General features: G+C 46.5%; 1 long non-coding RNA gene across 2 annotated transcripts; it reads right to left on the reverse strand.

The window, feature by feature from the left end:
- Positions 1 to 12,457: 12,457 nt before the first annotated feature.
- LOC103879509 lies at positions 12,458 to 17,479 on the reverse strand. 2 transcript variants are annotated; one of them, XR_004178591.1, is made up of 4 exons: positions 17,410 to 17,479; positions 15,172 to 15,316; positions 14,525 to 14,678; positions 12,458 to 13,074 (listed from the first exon to the last, which is right to left on the reverse strand). It is a non-coding gene; the product is annotated as an uncharacterized LOC103879509 (long non-coding RNA). The 2 variants fall into 2 exon arrangements; XR_640161.3 differs by lacking the exon at positions 17,410 to 17,479 and adding an exon at positions 17,052 to 17,286.

The raw sequence follows: 17,479 nt of genomic DNA on the forward strand, positions 1-17,479 counted from the left end.
CTCCTGCCTCAACCTCCTGAGTAGCTGGGACCACAGGCGCCCGCCACCACGCCTGGCTAATTTTTTGTATTTTTAGTAGAGACGGGGTTTTACCGTGTTAGCCAGGATGGTCTCAATCTCCTGACCTCATGATCCTCCCGCCTCAGCCTCCCAAAGTGCTGGGATTACAGGCGTGAGCCACCGCGCCCGGCCGAGCATGAATATGTTAATTTAGGCAAATGGCAAATGAATGTCCGTGGGAATGATCTTCAAAGAGAATTAAAATGGGATAGAGAAATCATCTATCTGCACCTGTGTCTGAACCAGAGCGGCCAGGCACTCCCATGTCTAGTTACTGGAACAGGTGGAGTAAGGAGTGCCCCTGGGCTTCTGCCCCGAAACCACCAGGGCTACTTCAAAACAATATTTAATTTTCCTGCTTGTTCTTGAGAAGCGCTGGTTTCAAAAATTGGATGGGGTGATACATGCTTGAATCAGTATTTACAAGGCTCCTAATCACTTCATCAGACAGATAATTCATTGAGCACCGGCTGGGTGCCAGGCAGTGTCTGAGGCACTTCTAGCCATTATTTCCCAAGGGTTCCAGCAGCCCATGGATACACTTCAAAGGGTGTAAGCTCCTAAAAATTGTTCGTAATTATTTTCTGCACATTTTTGTAGTTTTGGGGAAGAGAGTTTATGGAGTTCTTGCAATTCTCAGAATTATTTGATTCCTTTGGGAATGAGCATCTCTAGCCTCTGCCTGTTCATCTGGGACACTCTGCCCCTCGGTGTGGGCCGGCTGCTTCAGGTCAGTAGGTATCAGAATGACCTCAGTTGGATGGGGCAGTTCAGGACTCCTGGCCTCCTTTTAGTCTGGACCCTACTCTCATTCCTCATATTCTCGATTCTCTCTTTCTACTGAGTTACTACCTTAGTAATGACACTGCCTCCTATCATGTAGAGACTTGGTTTGATAAAATGCATTCACATACAACTGCTCATTTTGGTTTCTATAACTGGGGAATACAGAAAGCACATGTGGGGTGCAATGAAGGATATCTCCATTACTCCAGATAACTCCAAAATCCTTCACCTAGTTACCAGGGCAGGAAATTCGTTCTAAGGCAGAAATGGAAAATGAGTAAGAAACAATTTGGATGTGTTCCAAAAACGGAGAGAGTTGTCAGGCACTATATTATACAACCTGAAATAGCATCGGTGAAGTAGACAGTTCATCTCCACAGGGGGCAGGAGGAGGTTGGACCCAAGGCAATGGATGTTTTGTATGACTGATTAACCAGTCTGTGGCCATGAGGTGGAAAGCTGTGTACACCTGTGAAGCCATCATCACAATCAAGTTAGGGAACGTATCCATCACCCAAAAAAGTGTTCTCACGCCCTTTGGTAATTCCTCCCTCCTAAACGTCCCCACCCTACCCCACATCCCAGTCCCTGTGCAAAACCGCTGACCAGCTTTCTATCACGATAGATTTGTTTGCACTTTCTAGACTTTTATATAAAAAGAATTATACTATATACACACTTTTTTGTCTTTTTTTTTCACTTAACATATTTATTTTCGGAATCATCTATCTTGTTGCAGGTGCATTCTTTTTATTGCTCAGTAGTATTCCACTGTATGGATATAACACTATTTGTTTATCATTCACCCATTGAGGGACATTTTACTTGCTTCTAAATTTTTACTATTACAAATAAAGCTGCCGTAGGCATTCGTGTGTGTGTCCACTGTGTGGACATTGTGTACGCACGTGCTTCCATTTCTCTTGGGGAAATATCTAGGAACAGAGTGTCTGGATCACACAGTAGGTATCTATTTAACTTTTTAAACTGTTTTTCAAAGTGGTTATACCGTTTTACATTTTCACCATCAATGCATGAGGGTCCCAGTTGCTCCACATCCCCACCCATGCTTTCTGTGGTCACTTTAAAAATTTTTATTGGCCGGGCGCGGTGGCTCAAGCCTGTAATCCCAGCACTTTGGGAGGCCGAGACGGGCGGATCACGAGGTCAGGAGATCGAGACCATCCTGGCTGACACGGTGAAACCCCGTCTCTACTAAAATACAAAAAAAAACTAGCCGGGCGAGGTGGCGGGCGCCTGTAGTCCCAGCTACTCGGGAGGCTGAGGCAGGAGAATGGCGGGAACCCGGGAGGCGGAGCTTGCAGTGAGCTGAGATCCGGCCACTGCACTCCAGCCTGGGCGGCAGAGCGAGACTCCGTCTCAAAAAAAAAAAAAAAAAAAAAATTTTTATTCACTCTAATATGTATATAATGGTATCTCATTGTAGTTTAAATTTGCATTTTTCAAATAACTAGTGATGTCGAACAAATTTTATTGTGCTTATTGCCATCCAGGTATCTTCTCTGGTGAAATGTCTGTTTCAGTTTTACTTTATTACTTTTCCTTTGCTTGGTGATATGGTTTGAACTGTGTCCCCACCCAAATCTCATCTTGAATTCCCACGTGTTATGGGAGGGACCTGGTGGGAGGTAATTGAATCATGGGGGTAAGTCTTTCCCATGCTGTTGTCATGATAGTGAATAAGTCTTACAAGATTTGATGGTTTTAAAAAGAGGATTTCCCCTGCACAAGCTCTCTGTCTTTGCTTTCTGCCATCCATTTAAGATGTGACTTGCTCCTCCTTACCTTCTGCCGTGATTGTGAGGCTTCCCCAGCCACATGGAACTGTACGTCCCAATTAAACCTCTTTCCTTTGTAAACTGCCCAGTCTCAGGTGTGCCTTTATCAGCAGCATGAAATTGACTCATACACTTGGCATGTTTGGTTTTCCAATTGTTGAGCTGTTTGTTGAGTTTTAAGAGTTCTATAGCTATTTTAGAAGCAAGTCCATTATCAGATGTGTGGTTTGCAAATATTTTTTTCCAGTCTGTGGCTTGTCTTTTCATTCTATTAAATGTGTCTTTAGCCGGGCATAGTAGTGGGTGCCTGTAGCTTCAGCTACTTGAGAGGCTGAGGCAGGAGGATTTCTTGAGCCTAGGAGTTTAAGGCTGGCCTGTGCAATAGAGTGACACCTGTCTCCAAGATAAAGAGAAATTAAAGTGTCTTTCAAAGATCAGAATTCTTAATTTTGAAGTGCAGTTTATTTTCTTTAATGGATTCTGCTTTTGGTGTCACATTTGCCTAACTCAAGGTCACAAAGATTTTATTACCGAAGTTCTGTAGATTTCAGTTTTACATTTAGGATGGTGATCCATCTTGAATGAGCTTTTATAAATGCTGAGGTATGAATCAAAGTGTGTATCTGTATGTATGTGCCTAGCGAAATGCAATCATCCCAGCACTATTTATTAAAAAGACTATTCTTTCCCCACTGACTTGCCTTTGCATCTTTGCCAATAACCAATTGATAATATGTGTGTGAATCTATTTATAGACTCTCTGTTCTGTCCCATTTATTTATTTGTCTCTTTTTAAAGTTAATACCACACTGTCTTGACTACAGTAGATTCATAACAAGAATTGAAGTCAGGTAATGTAAATACTCAGGTAGTGTAAAGATTCAAACGTTCTTCTTTCTCAAAGTTTGCAGTTGTTTGGTTGTTCTGTTCTCTTTGCATCTACAAATGAATATTAGAATCAGCTGGTCATTCTCTACAAAATGCCTGCTAAGATTTTAATTGAGATTGCATTAAATCTATAGGTCAATTTTTAGAGAAAGAACAGTTTGACAATATTGAGACTTCCGATCTGTGAACACAGTGTATCTTTCATTTATTTAAGTCTTCTTAAATTCTCTCCGCAGGGTTTCATAGTATTCAATGTACAGGCCTGATATATATGTTATCAGATTTGTTTCTAAATATTTCACTTTCTTTGTCCTATTGTAAATGGCATTATTTATTTATTTATTGAGACAAGATCTCGCTCTGTCTCTGAGGCTGCAGTGCAGTGACACAATCTCAGTCCACTGCAACCTCTGCCTCCCAGACTCAAGTGATCCTGCCACGTAGCTGGGATTTGCCTCCCAGACTCAAGTGATCCTGCCACGTAGCTGGGACTACAGACATGCACCACCATGCCTGGCTAATTTTTTGTATTTTTTATAGAGATGGGCTTTCGCCATGTTGCTCAGGCTGGTCTTGAATTCCTGACCTCGAGCAGTCCACCCCCGTCGGCTTCCCAAACTGCTGAGATTACAAGTGTGAGCCACTACACCTGGCCTTTGGTATTGTTTTTCATTTCAATCTCTAATTGTTTAAACATTTGATTTTTGTGCATTTATCTTGTATCACCTAACTTTTACTTCCTCCTTTCAAATCTGGGTGCTATTTAATTTCTTTTCTGTCTGATTGTACTGCCTAATAACCTCCCATGCAATGCTGACTAGAAATGGAGACGGTGTATACCCTTGTATTGTTCGGGATCTTATGTGAAAATAATCCAGTCTTTCACCATTAAATATAATGTTAGCTGTGGGCTTTTCATAGATTCTCTTTATCAGGTTGAGGAAGTTCTCTTCTATGTCTAGCTTCCTGTAAATTATGTTTTAAAAATTAGGAATGTGTATTAAATATTAGCAAAATTTTCTTCTGCATCTATTCTATTGAGATGATCATATGGGTTTTTTTTTCATTCATTAATATGTGAATTATCTTGATTGATTTTTGAATGTTAAATCAATCTTGTGTCCCTGAAATAACCCTAACCCCACTTGGTCATGATATATCATACCTTTAAATTATTGATGAATTCAACTTGCAAAAATGTGTTAAGAATATTTGCATCGATGTTTATGAGGGTACTGATCTGTTGTTTTCTTTCTTGGTCTGGTTTGATATCTAAGAAATGTTGGCCTCATAGAATTGTTAAGTGTTTCTTCCTCTTTAATTTTACAGAAGTGTTTGTGTAGAATTGGTCTTATTTCTTCCTTAGATGATTGGCAAAAATCACAATGATGCCATCAGGACCTATAGTTTTCTTTGTGGGGAGGTTTTTACCTATAACTTTTATTTCTTTAATATATATTCTTTAAGGCTGGGTATAGTGGCTCACGCCTGTAATCCTAGCACTTTGGGAGGCCAAGGTGGGTGAATCACTTGAGGTCAGGAGTTTGAAACCAGCCTGGTCAACATGGTGAAACCCCGTCTCTACTAAAAATACAAAAAAATTAGCCAGGCATGGTGGCAGGCACCTGTAATCCCAGCTACTTGGGAGGTTGAGGCAGGAGAATTACTTGAAGCCCAGAGGTGGAGGTTGCAGTGAGCCGAGATTGTGCCACTGCACTCCAGCCTGGGCGACAGAGTAAGACTCCGTTTCTATATGTACTTTAATAGTCCGTTTCTTTTTTACTGGCTTTAGTAGTTTGTTTTTTTCGGGAAGTTTTCCCATTGTATCTAAGTTGTTTACTGTGCTGACATAAAGCTGCTCCTAATAGTTTCTCTACACTCTTTGCTGCTGTTGTTGTTTGAGACAGAGTCTCGCTCTGTCACCCAGGCTGGAGTTCAGTGGAGTGATCTTGGCTCACTGCAATCTCTGCCTCCCAGCTTCAAGCAATTCTCCCACCTCAGCCTCCCAAGTAGCTGGAACTACAGGTGTGTGCCACTACAGCTGGCTAATTTTTATATTTTTAGTAGAGACAAGATTTCACCATGTTAACCAGGCTGGTCTCAAACTCCTGACTTCAAGTGATTCACCCGTCTTGGCCTCCCAAAGTGTTGGGATTACAGACGTCAGCCACCGCGGCTGGCCCCTCAATACTCTTTGAATCTCTGTAGATCTGTATTAATGACACCTCTCTTGATAGTGACAATTTGTCTTTTTTTTTTTTTGTCATGGTCATTCTGGCTGGAGATTCAACAAGTTTATTGATCTCAAGTAACTAGCTTTTGGGTTTGTTGATTTTTCTCTATTTTCTCTATTATTTGTCATTTTCTATTTTCTCATTATGTAATCAATTTTTATAATGTTCTTTCTTCTGCCCACAGAAGAAAAATGAAATAAAGTGTGTTTCATTTGCTCTTCTTTATTCAGTTTCTTAAGTAGAAAGCTGAGGTCATTTATTTGAGATCTTACTTCTTTTCTAATACAGATGTTTATGCTAGAAATTTTCCTTACAGCCGTGCTGTAGCTGTATCCTACACATTTTAAATCCCACACTTACGTGAGTCATTTCCATTCAGTTCAGAATACTTTATAATTTTCCTTTTGATATCTTCATTGACCCATGGGTTATTTAGAACTATGTTATTTAGTTTCCAACAATTTGGGAAGTTTCTAGATATCTTTGTGGTTATCAATGTATAATTTGGCTTTATTGTGGAAAGAGAACATATTGTATATGACTTGAATTCTTTTTAATTTACTGAAACTTGTTTTGTGGTCAGAAGATGGTACATCTTGGTAAACGTTCTGTGTGCTTTAAAAAAGAATATTTATTCAGCTCCTATTGGATGGAATGCTCTATAAATGTCAACCAGGTCAAGTTGGATGATAGTCTTGTTCAAGTCCACTATATCCTTGCTCATTTTCTGCCTTCTTATTCTATCAGTTATTAAGAATGGAGTGCTGAAATCTCCAACTAGAATTTGAATTTGTCTATTTCTCCTTACTATTCAAGTTTTGCTTCATGTATTTTGAAACTTTTTTATTTGGTGCATAAATATTTAAAATTATGTACTCCCAAGTAATTGATCCCTTTATCATAATGAGATATAATATTCTTTGCTGTAAAATCTATTTGTTTGATTGTTAAAATAACCATGCCAGCTTTCTTTTGATTACTGTTTGCATTATATATATATGTGTGTATATATATATAATTTTTAAAATTATTTTTCCTTTATCCTATTTTTGTCTTCATGTTTAAGGTAGGTTTCTTGTAGGTAGCATGTAACTGAGTCTTCCTTTTTTTAATCCAATCTGATATTTGCTTTTTAATCAGGGTATTAGATCATTTTCATTCAATATAATTATTAAAATGATTTGATCTCAACCTACTACCTTGTTATTTGTTTTCTATTACTCCCATTTGTTGTGTCCTTTCCTTTATTTTATTTTATTTTATTTTTTGCCTTCTTTTGGATTAACCAAATTTTTTATAATAGAATTTTCTCCCTTGTTGGCTTATTCACTGTAACTGCTTGTTGTGTTATTTTGGTGTTACTTTGTGATGTTTATTATATAGTTTTAACTTATTAGAGTCATCTGTTCACTTGCCGCAGTCTGTTTCTCTTTCTCTCCTCTCTTTATGTTGTTGTTTTCTTGCATTTTACTTCTATATGTGTTATAAACCTTACAATACAGAGTGCTATTTTTTGCCTTAAACAATGCTTTTAAAAATATTTAAATAATGAGAAAAAATATATTTACTCATATCTTTATCATTTCCGGCACTGCTATTTCTTTGAGTAGATACAGACTCAGTCTGGTATCATTTTTTTTTTTTGTCTGCCTCAACAAAAAACTTTAAAATGTTCTTGAGCATATATGTGTTGGTGACACATTCTTTCAGTTTTTGTATGTCTTTAAAAGTTATTATTTTTCTTGAAGGATCTTTTTTACTGGAAATAGAATTCCAGACTGACAGTTTCCCCTGTGCCTTTTAATTTTAAAGACATTGCCCTCCTGTATTTTAGTGTATATTGTCTCCAACAGGAAATCTGCAATCATTCTCTTCTTTGTTCATCTGTACATAATGTCTTTTTCCTCCGGCTGCTTTTAAGATTTTCTGTTTATCACTAATTTCAAGAAACTTTATTACATTGTGCCGTGTAGTTTCGTTTTGTTTTTTTTTTTTTTTTTTTTGAGACGGAGTCTCGCTCTGTCACCCAGGCTGGATTGCAGTGGCCCCATCTCGGCTCACTGCAAGCTCCGCCTCCCGGGTTCACGCCATTCTCCTGCCTCAGCCTCCGGAGTAGCTGGGACTACAGGCGCCCGCCACCACGCCCGGCTAGTTTTTTGTATCTTTTAGTAGAGACGGGGTTTCACTGTGTTAGCCAGGATGGTCTCGATCGCCTGACCTCGTGATCCGCCCGCCTCGGCCTCCCAAAGTGCTGGGATTACAGGCTTGAGCCACCGCACCCAGCCTGTGCCCTGTAGTTTCTCTCATGTTTCTTGTGTTTGGGGTTCATTGAGATTCTCAGATTTGTGGGTTTCTAATTTTTATATTTGGAAAATTTGGGGGGTATTGTTTCCTCAAATATTGTTTTCTGTCCCCAGGATGCTCTCCTGATTTAGGGGACTCCAGGTACACATACAGATGGCTGCTTGGGGTTTTCCAGTTTTCCCAGAGCTCACTAAGGCTATTCCGTTTTCATTGTTTAGTCTTTTCCCCCTCTGTGTGGGTTTGATTTTAGTTAGCTTCTGTTACTATGCCTTCAAGTTCCCTAATCTAGTCAATATCATATCTGCTGTTAATTCTATCCAGTATATGTTTCATCTCAGACAATATATTTTTTTATCTCTAAAGGCTTGCTTTTAGGCATTGTTAGGATAAAACCAGAGCCGCAGGTAGTCAGGGCAAAAGCTCCCACTCCAGGCAAAGCCTTTGTGAGCACTCACCCTAATGTCCTGTGGATAATGAGATTTTCCACGCTGATGGATGGAAACAAGAACTATTCGGACCTGTGAGAGCTGTGGGATTGGTCCCTCTACTCCTTTCAGATGGTCCTTTTTTTTTTTTTTTAGAGACAGAGTTTTGCTCTGTAGCCCAGGCTGGAGTGCAGTGGCCCGATCTTGACTGACTGCAACCTCCACCTCCCGGTTCTAGCAATTCTTCTGCCTCAGCCTCCCGAGTAGCTGGGATTACAGGCACACGCCGCCATGCCCGGCTTTTTGTATTTTAGTAGAGATGGGGTCTCACTGTGTTGCCCAGGCTGGTCTCGAACTCCTGAGCTCAGGCAATCCACCCACCTCAGCCTCCCAAAATGCTCGGATTACAGGCATGAGCCACCGCGCCCAGCCCAGGTGGTTCTTTCTCTGGCCTTGGGTCATTTCTTCTCAAGGGTGTGGTGATTTAGCTGGAAACTGGAGAGGATCTTCTGCAAATCTCCAAAGTCCTTTTTCCGTGAGGCTCTCTCTTCTCTCATGCCCCTCCCTGTGCTCTGCTGCCGCAGCCTCCTGGTCACCTGGCTCTTCCCCAACTTGAGGGGTCAATGGGCTCTGCCCGGCTTCTCCTCTGAGTGATGTCAGAGCTCTCTCCAGGCCATGAGCAGGCAGTCATTGGCTCATCTCCAGGCATCTGATGGCTCCTCCAGGTGTGACAGAGCTTGCAGGTGTGTGACGGGCCTTCCAGTTTTATGACGGACCCTCCAGGTGTGACGACGGGCCCTCCAGTTGTGTGACAGGCCCTGCAGGTATGAGGGGCCCTCCAGGTGTATAACGGGCCCTCCAGGTATGTGATGGGCCCTCCAGGTGTGTGACAGGCCCTCCAGGTGTGTGACAGGCCCTGAAGGTGTGAGGGGCCCTCCAGGTGTGTGAGGGGCCCTCCAGGTGTGTGATGGGCCCTCCAGATATGTGACGAGCTTTGCAGGTGTGTGATGGGCCCTCTAGGTGGACTGAGTGCATTGGCCTGGAGGTTTCCCCTTTCCCATCACACAGCTCCTTCCCACTCACAGCCTTGCCTGTTGAGAGCAAGGAGGTTGAGAGCGTGTGTGTTGATGGTGATGGGTGGGAGGGGGTGGGGGTGAGGGTCTGTCTGGTAGTTTTTGGTAAAGAAGTTCTTTCCTGGGGCAGCACCAGCACCAGACCGTGTGGGAACCTGAGGTACTGCTTTACCTAGGAAGCCTTGCAGAGGGGGTTTTCTGGGAGGGGGTAGGTGAGTGGTTCCTGGTAGAGGGGGTTTTCTGGGGGGCAGTAGGTGAGTGGGGCATTTTTCTCACTCCCCACTTTAGATGAGAATGGAGTAGCACAGGCCACGGAGATGAGGCATGGGCTCTGGACTGTGGCGTCAGTCACCTGGGTCAGAATTCCAGCTCCACTTGCCACCCTCACAGTGGGGCTGGGCCCAAGCAGTTGTCGTCTGAGGCCAACAGCCGCCTGATCCCCAAGGGAGACGTAGCTCCAGCCCCGTTCCAGGAGGCAGCCTGGGGTTGCCAGGCTCAGGGGGAGGCGAGGGCCACGCTGGGCCCATGCCAGCATCACCTGTGGGTGGCTGAGTGAGGGTAACAGAGCCGCCTGCCCCAAGAGGCACCACAACACGGGATTTCCACATCTATTTGAGCAACATAATTAGTTGTTGCATCACATTTTCTACTTCTCTGTGTCCATAACATGGTCTTAGCTCACTCTCCAGAGGAGCATGGCTCCTCCTGTCTGACCCGGTCGTGGGATTGGGCGTTGTCACCCAGAACAGCAAATGTGCATCATGCTGGGGGACCTGCCGGTTGGTCGGAAGCAGCTGGAAGGTCTGGCAAAATTCTGGTCCAGTGAAGCCTCCCTTTCATAGAGATGGGAGGTGGCCATGTGGCTGGCGCTGCTGCCGCTGCCAGGACCACATCAGGAGAACCCGGCCGAGGCTCCTCCAGCAGGACACTGGGAGCTGGGGCCACAGCAACACCCAAGCAACCCTGTGCCCTCTTCTTGGGGTGGGAAACCAGCCAGCTCCACCTGAAACCCAGAGTGCCCAGAGCCTGAGGCGCCGGGTTCCCGACACCTAGAAGTTCGGCTCTTGGGACGTCAGGAAGTGAGGTGTTGCTTTCAAGGACAGGAAGCCCATACACTGGCCAGGATCAGGAAGACGCAGCAAAGCTCAGCCCCAGATGGCTTGGATGGATCTTTCCATGAAGCTATTGAAACAGCACTGTCCTGCCTCTGCAGCTTCTGATGATGCTCTGAGTCCAGTCCTCAGCCTGGTGCCCTGGCCTGGGAGTGACTCCAGGGCTGCAGAAGAAAAGAGGTGTGGGTGTTGCTGTGGCGTGGGTGTCACTGAGGCATGGGTGTTGCTGTGGCGTGGGCGTCACTGCGGTGTGGGCATCGCTGTGGTGTAGGTGTCGCTGTGGTGTCAGTGAAGTCAGGTGGCAACAGAGGAGGTATTCTGTGTTTCACACTCAGGCATTGGCCTTGTGTGGGTAGCATGTGGGTGGGGACTCTGAGGATTACGAGCCCTGAGGTGTCCTGTTTTGGGCTGGATAGGGGACTGCTCAGCTCCTCCCGCTGCATCAGGCCCAGGGAAGTGCTCTGCAAGGAGGAAGGGGCTCAGGAGGGCTGCCCGCCTCACCGTCCTCCTCCCAGGAGGCTGTGGTGAACTGGCATGAGCTCATCAGACAAGACCAAGAGCAGAGGACAGAGGGACTGAACCAGGACCACCTGGTGTAGGGATGCCCAGCCTCGAAGAGCACCTGAGTCTGGAGTCTCTTTGGGGATCAAGATGGCCCACATGGGGGAGGCACAGAATGTCCTAGGAGTCCTGGTTTCCAGGATAATGGCTGCTTTCCCAGAGCCTGAGGGACAGCGTGTCCTACTCTTCTCTAGGGAAGGGCCCTTCCTGAAGGTGAGCTATAAGCAAAGTCGTTTCAAGGGGAGTGCCTGGGGAGCTTTGATGTGGGGCCCCAAATGCACGTGGGTCCTAGCGACACCATTGTAAGGTAGAGGGGCCACTGCGCCTTTCCGGTGCCCGGCTCTGGCCTTAGTCGGTGCCCCCACTCTCGTGTGGAGGGGTGGCCGTGGCATGATCCCCGTACATAAGGAAAGACACAGGCTCCTCAAGCAGTGAGCGGCAGTGTCAGGGCTGACCTGCTGACAGCATTCCCTCTGGCCAAGGAGGGGAAACCCACTTTGTACTTTATGCTTTTATTTCTGCACCTATTGATTTTTAAGCAAAAGCATGTATTACTATCCTAACCAACATAATTTAAAATCTCCAGAGAGCCCCTTCTGAGGGGGAGACTTTTATAGAAACTCAGAGAGGCTTCCATTAGTGATGGGAGAAACAGGCCTGGCCCTCCACACGGACAAGTATCCGTCACAGCCAAGGATGAAGGCCTGTGTGCTGTTTGGTTGTTTGTCTTGGACTGAGAAAGGCCTAATTGCAGAGGCGGTTAGGGCTGCTGTGTCTACTGGGTGGATTTTTTTTTTTTTTTTGAGATGGAGTCTTGCTCCGTCGCCCAGGCTGGAGTGCAGTGGCGCAATCTCGGCTCACTGCAAGCTCTGCCTCCCAGGTTTCACGCCATTCTCCTGCCTCAGCCTCCTGAGTAGCTGGAACTACAGGCGCCTGCCACAACGCCCGGCTAATTTTTTGTATTTTTTTAGTAGAGACGGGGTTTCACTGTGTTAGCCAGGATGGTCTCGATCTCCTGACCTTGTGATCCACCTGCCTTGGCCTGCCAATACTGGGTGAATTTTCACACTTCTTTTTGACCATTCACTTTTCTGTCTCTGTAACAGCCATCAGGGCCTTGGAGAAAGTTTTATAACTTAGTTCATTGATTTGGAAAATTATGCCAATAACCAGCCTTCCTAGCAAACTGTCCCTGAAGAAGACCACGACAGTTCATTTAGTTTTCACAAACAGTATTAGGAGGTGACTTGGAATTTTCTGGGGAAATCATTGAATATACTTCTGAGCACAAACCCAGTGGCACAGAGAGTCCTTGGTCGCCAGGGCTGTCATCATTTCTGGAGGAGCTGTGTCTCACCTGGGCCCACTGAGACCCAGAAAGTGAGGCCGTCTGATGGGCCTATGGGGAGAATCCCACAAAACCGTCATCACACACCCACATTGGCCCCAGAGGTCTACTTTGTTATTTAAAGCTTACATAATAGAAATAAGGGATCCCCTGAAAACCTTTTCCTCTCTGATTTGGGAAGCTGAACTGTTTTTCGTGACACCAAAGCAAACAGCTTAGCAGTCAGGGTGGGGCTCCACTTTCCTCCCTCCTAGCCTGGTAGGAAAGTGCATCCATGCGATTGGTGAATCAGGATGGACCTTCTTCCTGCATATCATTTCTCCACTCCTTTTTTCTAATGGTGGGTGCCTCAGATCCATCCTGTGGGGGAAAGGACTTCGCGGAGCTCTGTGGGGGCTGCAGCTGAGGAGAGTGCTGGAGTCTTCAGTCGGATCTGTCTTTCTTGCTGACTCAGGAAACAGTAAAAGGTAACAGGAAGGTGGCCCTGGAACAAATGGAGTCCCGCAGTGGCCCAAGCCATGTGGAATAAACCAAATCAGTGCTGGCAGAAACTGAACCCAGATTATGAGTGCTGGCAAAAATGTAAACAAAATTATTAAAAGGAAATTGAACAAACTGCAGTTTTCATCTCCTGTTAAGTGCTGAAGTGTGCCAAGTCCAACTTGTAAACAAACAGATGAGCTTGGCTTTAATTAATGATAAAAAGCTAGTTCGACAGAGCTTGGAGAGGCCTATAAATATTATTTTGAAGAGTATCCAAGACACTTATAGCAGCTGTGTGAGCCTTTAGAATTGACATAACTATTTCAATATATGCAGAGCTATTTTTAACTTTTCAGCACAGGCCAGTTAGAGTGGGAGCCCAAGGGCAGTGGAGCCGGGACGCCTGTCAGCTCCATCAGCCAGAATGCGACCTTGAAGGTCAAAGGCATTGGCGCAGCAGTGTCCTGGGGCAGTTGGAAAAGTACCACAAACCAGGGAGCTCAAAACCACAGAAATGTATCTTCTCTCAGCTCTGGAGGCCTGAAGTCCAAAATCAAGGTGCCAGCAGGGCTGTGCTCCCCCAACAGCTGGGAGGGTCCTTCCTGCCTCCCCAGCCTCCAAAGCTCCAGGTACTCCCGGGTTTGTGGATTCACAGCTTCCATCTCTGTCTCCACCACCACATGGGCTCCTGTGTCACCCCTCTTCTTATAAGGACACAGTCATGACTTCATCCTAACTACAGTGGTCCTTGTTGTCTTCAGTCTCACTTTTCTGGGTTTTAGTCACTCATAGTCAACCACGCTTCACAAATATTACATGGCTACACCTGTGCTTTGGGGGCATTATTAAGTAAAAGAAAGGTGACCTGAACACAAGCACTGTGACACCACAGCCCATTTGGTCACTGGGATGGCTGCCAAGTGGCCAATGGCAACCCAGGCTTGGATGGGATGGCTTGGAACAGCATACAACTGAACACCAAAGAATTGTCTATTTCTGGAATTTTCCATCTACATCACAATGCCTGCATCTCTCCCCTCCCTTTATCTCACCATGTGGCATTTTACAGCACTTTACATCATCACAAGAAGGGAAAGTACAGTATAATAAGATATGTTGAGAGTGAGAGACCACATTCACATAACTTGTATTACAGTATATTGTTATAATTGTTCTATTTTATCATTGTTATTAATCTCTTATTGTGCCTCATTTATAAATTAAACTTTATCATAAGTTTGTACACATGGGAAAAAAACACAGTGTATGTAAGGTTAGGTACTATCTGAGGTTTCAGACATCCACCAGGGTCTTGAAACATTTTCCCCATGATAAGGGGGCACTATGGTAATTAGATCTGCAATGACCTTATTTCCAAATGATGTCATATTCTGAGGTGTGGGGGACTTAGACTTTAACATGTATTTTTGGGGAACACAACCAACCCATACCTTCAGTGACAGGGCAGCAGGGCTGGGACAGACCTCGAGGGAAGCATCTCCACCCTGCTTGCTCCGAAGTTGCCACCTCAGCTGTACATCTCCCCAGGGTGGCGAGGCTGGAAGTGCATTCATCTCCTGGATGCTGTGTGGTCCGGGGGCAGCTCTAGGCAGGAGCAGACAGCTGCCTTTGCAGGAAGTGGCCTCACCAGAGTAGAGGTGATGGGACGGGGGCTGAGCCTCAATACGCGGGCCCTGGTGCGCATCCCTCTACCTCCTCAGAGGAGCCCACAGCCCAGCCTCCGGCACACGGCCCAGAATGTGCCCTGGAAGAGCAACAAAACCTGGGGCTCTGGCCGGAATGACCAGGTCTACAGTGTGCATGAAAAACAGATGACCGTGTTCTGTGGCAGCCGCTGCATGTGAGGGCCTCTTTTTCACAGCAGCTTAGACTTGGCCCTGAGCAGCACAGGGCAGGATTGAGATGTGAGTCCGGTGTCTTGGACCTCAGACTCCTATGATGCTGTGAGGCCGCTGGTGGCTGGACCGTGGGGACCCGCAGCCTCTCACACATTCACTCAGCAGCCCCATGTTATGCCTCCCTTGCTGGCCGCATCTGAGGCAAGCAACCAGGGTCCCCATGGCCCTGGTACCCTTACCCTATGGTGCCAGTTCAGCCATGTGGGTGTCTCCAGGATGCCACCGCCAGGGAGTTCACATGAGGTCAGCCTGCCAGTTGGGGCTGCGAAAGTCAGGCTCACATCCTGGCCAAAGCCTCAGAGTTGATGCTTCCTGTGTCTGTGTCTGAGAGATGAAAAAACACAATAGGACAATGCTAATAAAAGGACCTTTAACATCTGGGGAGAAGAAGCGGCCGGGTGTTTTTTGAGGTAGAGGAAAATTACCCGAAAGGTTTTGCCACTTGTTTGACATTTTTGGGCTTGGTTCCCATGACCCAAGAGGAACTGGCCTCCAGGCAGGGACATGCCTGTTCTAAGAGTGACTGTGTGAGAGCCCAGCCATGCCTGAAAATGGCAACAAGGTCGCCCCACACTCCTTCCACCTTTCCAAAGTGAAACCAGGTTCTTGGGCCAAGCAAGAAAACTGGAATGCTGGCAAGGGAGGTGTTTTCGACCCGCCTGCTTATCTAAGTTTCGCATGCAGCTCCATTCATCATAGCAAGTGGTTTCCCTGCTGAACAAGGCAGGCAGGTCTGACAAACACAGTGGCTGCCAGATTCAGCAACACCGCTGATGGGTGGGGTACCATGCCTGTCTTTCCTTGTGATGGGCGAGGGACGAGTGTTTGGGGTTTGAGTGGGTTAGATGCCCCCTGAAGGCTCAGGATGGGCATCCTGGGGAAGCTCAGGGTTCCTGGGACCTCTGTGTACACTGGGCCTTCCTCTCAAAGTCTTTGAAGTGCACTGTGTGCTTCATTTGTTTAGCCCTAAACTCTTAAAGCTGGCAGGCGTGTCTAAGCATGCTGATGGCCTCCATTTAATAGGAGAAGAGAATGAAGGCGAAAATCATACAGATGGAAATGGAGAAGATTTTCAAACATGTGTGTCTCTCGGGCCTCTGAGACCAAAGAATCACCGCGGGAAATCCCACCGTCAGGACTCAGTGTTCCTTCAGGAAGAAGTCTGCACAGGACACTGGCTGAAGCCACCTGGGACCCTGTGAGAGCTGGGCTGGAGGGAGCCAAATTCAGTGAGGGTGACCTCAGGGCAGGCACAGGGCAGGCTGCTGTCTCTCGCTAGTGCTGTTTATAAAGAGTTCCAACACAACGCGGGGAGAGACCAGCACAATGGCCCCATGTTCCTGCCAAGGCGAGCACCCCACCCGCTTCCTCATTGGGCTATTTTAAACCAGTTCCAGACATCATATTATTTTATCCATAAACACTTCAGAAAGTATTCTCAAAGATAAGAACCAAACACCCTACCCAACCCCAGTTCCATATTTATGCCTAAAATAATCCATGGTGACTCCTTAATGCTGCCAGATATCAGTGCCCAGGACTCCCTGGCATCTCACAGAATTTTTAAGACTGTTTTTTTCCCAACCAGGAAAAATTTCTTGGCTCGCTCCGCTTCTTCCTCTTGTGACTTGTCTTTTGTCCCGCGGTGTCCCCAGGTCTGGACTCTGCTCTGGGCTGCCGGCATCCTCCCCACACCCCTGTCTCTCCTGCACAGGCGCGGGTCCTGGCGTCATTATCTGCGATTCGCGGCCAGTTTTGGCGGGAACACAACACCGGAGCTCGCTCTCTGCCCGCACAGACCTCAGACTCCTATGATGCTGCGAGGCCGCTAGTGGCTGGACCGTGGGGACCCGCAGCCTCTCACACATTCACTCAACAGCCCCATGTCGTGCCTCCCTTGCTGGCCGCATCTGAGGCAAGCAACCAGGGACCCCATGGCCCTGGTGCCCTCACCCTAAGGTGCCAGCTCAGCCATGTGCCTGGCCATCTCCTGGCACCCGTGATTCCATTGTGGGGCTTCGGAGGGAAGATGCTTCGATTTTGTGTCTCCTTTCTTCACCTGTGAGCTGTAATACTTTTCTGAAGAGGGATTTTTCCTCATCAACTGTTTGGTCATCCTGAGGTACAGTTGGTTTTTAGCATGTCCAAAGGTGACTTAGGTCATTGTTGCTATTTTTTGTATCGTTATAACTCCTGGATCTTACTGTATTTGAGGCGTTTCAACCCACTGCAGATGTTCTAACGGTCTCATCCTTGGCCGATTGTGGCCCGCGTGCGCTACCTCAGCGTCCCCACGTCCCTCAGCGCCCCCACGTCCCTCAGTGCCCCCCGCATGAGTCCCCTCAGCGTCCCCCGCCTGCCTTACCTCAGCACTGCCACGTCTCTCAGCGCCCCCCCGTGCGTCCCCTCAGCGTCACCTCAGCACTCCCACGTCTCTCAGCGCCCCCCGTGCGTCCCCTCAGCGCCCCCCACGTCCCTCAGCGCCCC

Source organism: Papio anubis, chromosome 15 (genome assembly GCF_008728515.1).
Source record: "Papio anubis isolate 15944 chromosome 15, Panubis1.0, whole genome shotgun sequence".
NCBI classification, from domain to species: domain Eukaryota; kingdom Metazoa; phylum Chordata; class Mammalia; order Primates; family Cercopithecidae; genus Papio; species Papio anubis.